This window comes from Sebastes fasciatus, chromosome 9 (assembly GCF_043250625.1).
Source record: "Sebastes fasciatus isolate fSebFas1 chromosome 9, fSebFas1.pri, whole genome shotgun sequence".
Taxonomy (NCBI): domain Eukaryota; kingdom Metazoa; phylum Chordata; class Actinopteri; order Perciformes; family Sebastidae; genus Sebastes; species Sebastes fasciatus.
Window position 1 is genome coordinate 22,395,034 of NC_133803.1, and position 7,526 is coordinate 22,402,559.

At 41.5% G+C, this 7,526-nt stretch overlaps 1 protein-coding gene across 2 annotated transcripts in view; it reads right to left on the bottom strand.

Annotated features, from left to right (window-relative positions):
• The window catches only part of plpp4 (phospholipid phosphatase 4), a 51,781-nt gene that overhangs the window by 33,296 nt on the left and 10,959 nt on the right, over positions 1 to 7,526 (bottom strand). The gene's annotated exons all lie outside the window — the stretch shown is intronic.

Consider the following 7,526-nt stretch of genomic DNA (forward strand, 5'->3'; position numbering starts at 1 on the left):
GGAGCAGACTGTTTGCTGGCTCTCTGAATCCTGGCCGTGCTTGTCCCAGTGGTGGGTGGCAGCCTGTCTGTGTGGACAAATAAGCAACACGCTGCTCTGCTTGGATGGCCTGTGAGTCTGAGCGGAGGCCTTTGTTTGTTGATTTAACACTTTTTCTCTTAAGTTGTTCATTAGTTGATGTGCTTTATAGAAGTGTTTGGTCTCAGTCTGTGGAGTTTGGTTTCTTTCGTCTTCTATTTTTAAACTGGTGAAGAGAACAAATGTTTGGTGTTAAAGGTGCTACAGTATATAATAAAGCTGACGACACAGTGCATATATTAATGTTTGCATGAAATACCAGAGAGGCAGGACAAAAAATGTAACAGCATTGTAGTGGAACATTAGTAAAAGGTACAAATTAAAGGAGTAGTTTGACAAATACACTTGTTTTCTTTCAGTTGGATGACAGAATCGATACCAACTCTCATATCTGTCCGTTCAATATGATGCGACAGCCAGCAGCAGGGTAGTGTAGCATAAAGGCTGAAAAATGGGAAACAGCTTGCCTGGCTCAGTCCAAAGTTAACAAAATCTGCCGACCAGCACCTCTAAAGCTCACTAACAAGAAAACAAATAAGCATATTCCACAAATGCTGTAGGCCTACTATTCCTTTAAATACACTTTCTGACATCTGCTGTGTTGTGCTATTGGGCAAATCTCAGTGTCAACAGAAAATGTCCTTTTTAAGTGTGCACAACATGTTCTCATCCCAACTCGTCTCATACCGCCGCTTTGTGACGCCCCTTGGCGTCACTTTAGGTTTAGGCAACAAAACCACTTAGTTAGATTTAGGAAAGAACTACATTGTTGGGCTTAAAACTACTACGTTTGTAAAGTGAAAACTGAATGTTGTGACAGGACACAGCTGATTGTAACGTGAAAGTGAAACTTAACGCACTGGACACGAACAGCGGCCTCCTGGATGAAAGCCTTGTGTTTGTTTGGCCAACGCGTTCTCACTCACTCTTCTCAGTCAAATACCGCCATTTGGTAAATGCCCCTCGGCATCGGAAACCAACGCATGGATTAACCCTTTAGCAGCAGTAGTGTATGTGACGAACCGGGCTTTCAACTAACTCCAATGTAAACCCACCCGTGCCATTATTCGACGGTCAGAACAAATGAAGTAGTATTAATAGCATGGGAGTCCGTTCAGGGTGGGCGGGAGTGGAGGTGGATGAGTTAAACAAACACAAGACTTTCAACCAAGAGACCGCTGTTAGTGTCCATTGTGAAACTAAAAGTAACGTTGACTTATTTTGTCATGTCAGTCTTTAGTCACTTGAGTCGTTAATCAGTGAAGTTAACCTCAACCCCGACCGTTCCCTAACCCTAACTAAATGGATGTGTTGCCTAAACCTAACTTTGTGTGAAAACAGAAGTTAATTTTGAAAGGACTGCATGTAACAAGCGTATATTGACACACTGTCGCTGGTCCGTCCAAAAGAAACGCAAGAGGGTTACCCCAAGCATCAGTCTCCGATGCCGAGGGGCATTGAACATGTGTTGGTTGGGCCCATCCACCTCTTCTCCCACCTGCCCATAGTGTGTCTTTTCACTCTTTAAACTACATCAGTCACTCTTTCTTACTGTTGCTGCCGATGGGTTTACATTGTAGTTAATGGAAAGCCCGGTGCGTCTCATACCGGCGCTAAAGGGTGCCTCATGCATTAGTATTACATGACGACGGCCGTGGAAAAGCTTCTGTATTTGACGCCCTGGGAATGAGAATGGGCTGGTGTACCTACAGTAATAGCCTTGTAAAGTGGGTCAGAACATATTTTCTACATTACTCCATTAGGCATATATAAATGGATATATCTTCACAGTGCATATCAGCTCACATCAGCTTTTTCAGAGTTGTGCATCTGAGAAATGTGCTGTCACAATGTTTTAACCACCAAAAGAGAAATTCATAATGATTAGTGGATCAGAGGCACAGCAGGTTTATCACTAATCCACAACAGTGAACACTGCTGGAAGGAAAAAAAAAAAATAGTACAGCACAGGTTTTGCTTAAGTTTGGTTTTCTTACTCAACGCAGAAAAAAAAAGTCCTGTTCCAGCAAAATCAAATCTATCTCTTCTGGCACAGTTGGATTAAAATACAGACAAGCGTGTATCTGTGATTTAATAATGCGCTGCTGCGATTCGATTAGAGGTGGGTCACAGTGGAGAAAGAGGGGAGCCGACTTGACTGAGGATACATCCTTGATTTGATTATGTCGCTTTATTTCATTCATTATTGGACCCGTAGACCAGAGCACAACGCTGCTGCCTTGACAACTAATGTGTGCTTATGTGTGATTGTAGAGAGCCTGGGGATAACTGCGCTTTTTAGGAATGGAAGTTTCAATCAGCTTCTACCTAGTAGCTGCCCATTCGATTACAGAAACCTACAATCATGATATTTGAGGCTGCATTTTTTTGGTTGGAAAGGGAGCACACTGCGGGGGAATGTGTGGAAACAGAAGGTATTAAGCCTGGAGGTGAGGTTGTGTAACTGGTTATGACGATGAGTTTAAAGGTTTGGAGACAGAACTGAGACCTGGGGGACTGAGGTGTTTGGGCTGAGGCAGTATTGTGTCTCTGAGGAGAAGCATATCATCAGCCGGGAGTGTGGTGACGTAGTTTAAAAAGCGAAATGATACACACGGATCGGGCGGGAGGGGAGGTGGATGGGTCCAACAAACACAGGGCATGTCCTGTGTTCACAACGTTCAGTGTCATTTTCACTGCACAAACGTAGTAGTTTTAAGCCCAAACATGTATTTCTTTCCTAAACCTAACTATAGTGGTTCTGCTGCCTAATCGTAAAGTGACGCCAAGGGTAACTACAGTGGTTTTGATGGCGAAAATAAAGTAACAGTATGTGACGAGTTGGGATGAGAACGTGTTGATCATCATAGCCTGAGTTTAAAAAAAAAAAAAAAAAAAGGAAACAGATGGGTAAATAATATCTGTAGCCAACAAATGAAGTCACACACCTACGCTCATAATATTAATATCCTCATCTGAATCCCATACAGCAAACTGCACAGCTAATACAATCATATTCTATCAACATAATTGCTGGGACGTGTTCAAGAGAGACATTATGTATTTTCCTGTTGGCTTCTTGTACTGTACTCTGCTCTGCAAGTCAGAATTCTGCGAGTGCAATAAATGTCACATCGCCTCTCCCTGTCTGTGTTTGTGTTAGTGGTTACAGTCGGGGCGTTTGCCGAACGTGTCAGGAATGCACAGCACCGGTCCTGTCACCGGCAGGGGAGAGAGGAGGGGAGCTGGAGAGATGCTGAGTGACACTCAGCTCGCTCTGGCCTCCCGGGACACTTCCCTTCACAAGTTGGCTAAAGGGAAGAGAAAAAAAGAAAATGCCATCCTTCGCTCGTCACGCAAAAACCCTGGCGGGGTATACAGTGGAAAACGCAGGGTCATTTTAATTTTAATTACCCATTCACACTGGGTAATTCAAGAAGATGTATTAAAGAAGCCAGACTATAATGAGAGGCAGACGAGGGCTGGCATGGTAAGACTACAGGTGTCTGTTCACGATAAAAGCCCCGGAGACGTTGAGAAAGGTCAGAGGCACACATTTGAGACTGGCATTAGGAAATGCAGTGGTCTGAAGCTGGCAGGACACGGCCAACGGGACACATTGGGGAATCAAGGATGCATGGTGGGCATCGAGGTGGAGGGGGGCATTGAGAGATAAGTTTCCAAACCACAGCAGGAAAGAAAGGAGCCAGGCTGCCACGCACAGATGATTTGCCTGCAGGCTTTGCAAATGCTCCACAGGTCCGAGGCTTATATTCATTGAGCTCACTGAGTAAAAGCACTGACTTTACCGGCCCATTGGAGTCGGCTCATCAGATTTGGCGAGCTCTTTTTTTGTACGGTATAGGAAACCGTCTCCCTCGGATGCTCCGATATAGTACTGTAGTGCTCACGAGTTATTCTGTAATGAAGTGTTGTAGTTCAATTTTCTGGTGTATAAGATAAGATAAGATAAGATAAGATATTCCTTTATTAGTCCCAAAGTGGGGAAATTTACAGTTTACAGCAGCAAAGGGGATAGTGCAAAAAACAAGATGCATCAGCTACACAGTAAAAAAAGAGCTAAACAAAGTGTAACAAAATATGACAATTTAAATAGAAGGAAGTATAAAAATAGGAGCAGTACATACAGTATTGACAATAAACAGACTATTAACAAAATTGCACAAGTGGAAAATGATATTGCTCAGTGAAAATTAAATTAAATTCCACCTGAAAATATTGTTAGTGTGTAAGTGGTCTACTGTATCAGACTTTCCCTCTCATCTACATGAACTTCAGCCATTCATTTCCTATATTTTCCACTATGATGGTGACAATGATAACTACGATCAATATTATCATCTAACTCTGAAAGAATGTGAATATGCTGAACTATTGCTTTAACTATGAATTACAATGATTTCCACAGCATACTTCCACGGCAACATTTCATTCATTGAGGCTACCATTTATGAAGAAATTGGCATCTCTTTCTATTCAAGTGAAAATGGCTTCTCTAGAAAGAACATACACTGTATATAAGAAGAGGACATCGTCACTGTGACGTCACCCATTGGTTAGTGGACTACCGTTTTGAAGCTTTGAGTTCAGCAATTTGGCGATCGCCATCTTGGTTATTTGCAACCAGAAGTGACACGAGAGGGTGGAGATAAGTACAACCCAACGCTGAATAAGACATTTTATGGTGACCAAAATTTTTCAATTAGCTTTCATGAAGTGAAAACACACTGTGAAAGGGTTAAAGATCTAAGACGAAAACACGGACAACACCCAGACCATAATTTACTAAATGAACATCATGCTGTATTGAAGAAGACTTGAAACTAGTGATCGAGTCCATAAACTCATGTTTACAATGTTTACTGAGGTAATAAATCAAGTGAGAAGTAGGCTCATTTTCTCATAGACTTCTATACAATCAGACTTCTTTTTGCAACCAGAGGAGTCGCCCCCTGCTGGCTGTTAGAAAGAATGCACGTTTAAGGCACTTCAGCATTGGCTTTACAATTCAGACCTGGAGGTTGCCCACTGAGAAAGAAGCCAAATTCTGAGTAACTGGCAGCAATACCTGATGTTTATCATTATAGATCGACACTCTACTGTCAAACTCCACTGTTGCCTACACAATATTTACATAACTGTTTTGGTGGATTGATCCTTTAATGGGATGAAATTAAACTATTTGCACCTACTGTACATTTAAGATTCCAGCTACGCTCACCCCAGTGCGCTGTAATCATCCTGCGACCTTTTGATAAATCGCAGTCTCTGAAGGGTGCATACACACGGGAATTATGTATTTATCAGTTAACCTTGAAATGTTTAAATTTACAGGTTTCATTACATTCCCTTTCTTTGAAATTTATGATTATCAAAACATAAAAACAGGCCTGCTCAGGCACAGATAATGAATCCTGCAGATAACTGACATGTGCTGTCAACTCGATGATTAAAGAATCTGTGTACAGCTCAGACCGAACACCTATAGATGCCCTCATCAACGGTGACAAAACTGTCAAACCATGACAGTAAAAGGCTCTAAACTCTGAATAGGTTGATTACAGTTTCTGTAAGAGTGAAACACCGTTAATATATATCATCTAAAAACAATAATTTTAGCATTTATTTTTCTATAAATATTACATTTTGTCACTGTTAAATGTACTAACCATTGTGCTGATAACGGAAATATACCGTAACATGTATAACAGCCAACACTATCATTTTTGCAAACTGGTATTTATACTTTAAACTATGTGATTAAACTCCAACCTTAACAATAAAATCAGCAGTACTAATATCTTTTTAATAGCCTTTTAACAGCAGAAAAGGTCTCCCATATTTATTACAGTGAAATCCTGCCAACCACAGCTGCCAGTTTTTTACCGTGAGTGTTTCAAATCTCAGCAGAAGCTGCTGTAAAGACACTTGGGCGGGTGTGCAGGTGGGTGCTTTTGCATGCGTGTGGAGTTTATTAAGTTAGGCATTAACTGTGTTTGGACTGTTAGAGAAAAAACAGAGGGAGGAAGGAAGGGAGGTGGCAAGAATTACACAGAGACACCCTGATCACTCACGCTGGCAGTGATGTTGGACACATGGGACCGGGACACAAGGCTGACATTTATCAGTGTTGTCATGCACATTGTTCATCCTCACAAAATGTCAAAGTCGATAGCAACAGGAGAGAGATTCCAGCCTTGTGCTCTTTGTTCATTCAAAGCAAGGGTGAACATACACACCCCCTCAACAGCATCCGCAGTGTGCTAAAGCAGTCATTAACTGCATCAGGAGCCAGGCTGCACTAATAGATGCCCACACACACACGTATGCATGCTGTCATACTCACAGATACCAAACTGCACACACAAAAAATACACAGAGAATTCGATGCACAAATACTTGAACAAATACACTAACACACAGCGATGTTCATGGATCTATAATAACATAGAGTACAATACATCTGCTGATCTGTAAAGTGTATATTGAATGTTCTCTCACTGTGACACTCTTTTTTCTTGCCTCGGGCTATTTAAGTTTCATGGCTACGGCTTGAATTTATTTTATCTCCCTTCCTAGTTATTTGTTTGTTTTCTGCCAAGCACTCTTCTCCGAGATGAGATTTGATATCATTTGGATTTTCAGGAAAGAAAATCCCCCGTCGTCTTGACTTTTTTTTCTCATTTTCTTGAGGAGGAAGATGTTGTTATAGAAGGCTTGAGGGATTTGTATTTTCACCTGCAAGAAAATTAAATTACTTCCATATTTTTTTTTTAGTTTCCACAATCCACATGAGCAAATAAATAATATCCGTGGATAGTGGGAAGAATTTACATATTCCCACTGCACACTGCACATGCAACTGGCATAATAAATCCCAGTTAAAGCCCTGCACACCAAAACAGGTGTTTTCTTTTACTCAGGCTGATTAACCTCTTTTAGGGAACAGCTGGGTGAAGCCATGTGGTGCTTGTAGTCTCCTATTTTTACTGCCTCTTCTGTCTGTCACATGATGCAAAAGATTGTCTCCCGATGGACAGACGTGTGCTGGAAATGACTGATGGCTAAAAAGAAGAAAGTCTTGACCTTATATCCTTGGCTGCCAATGATAATCTGTTTAAACCAGGGGTTTTCAAACTGTGAGGGAGTAGGAGGGGGGACGTGGAGGGAGAAAATGAGATAAAGATTCTGTGCAAGGTGAAAGGGACGGGTGCATGCTGGTGTCCTAAAAACAACGTTAAGTTTGGTATTGTAAATTGGCCGCACACACAGAGTTAGGTGAGGTACTTTAAAACCCTTAACGCCTGAATGCCATAATTTGAGTCAACATTTTCACTCCTTCTCAGAGTCAAATCTGAACACACAAACACGACACCCATTTTAAGATTCAGTCTCCGAAGATATAATTATCACCACACAGAAACGTA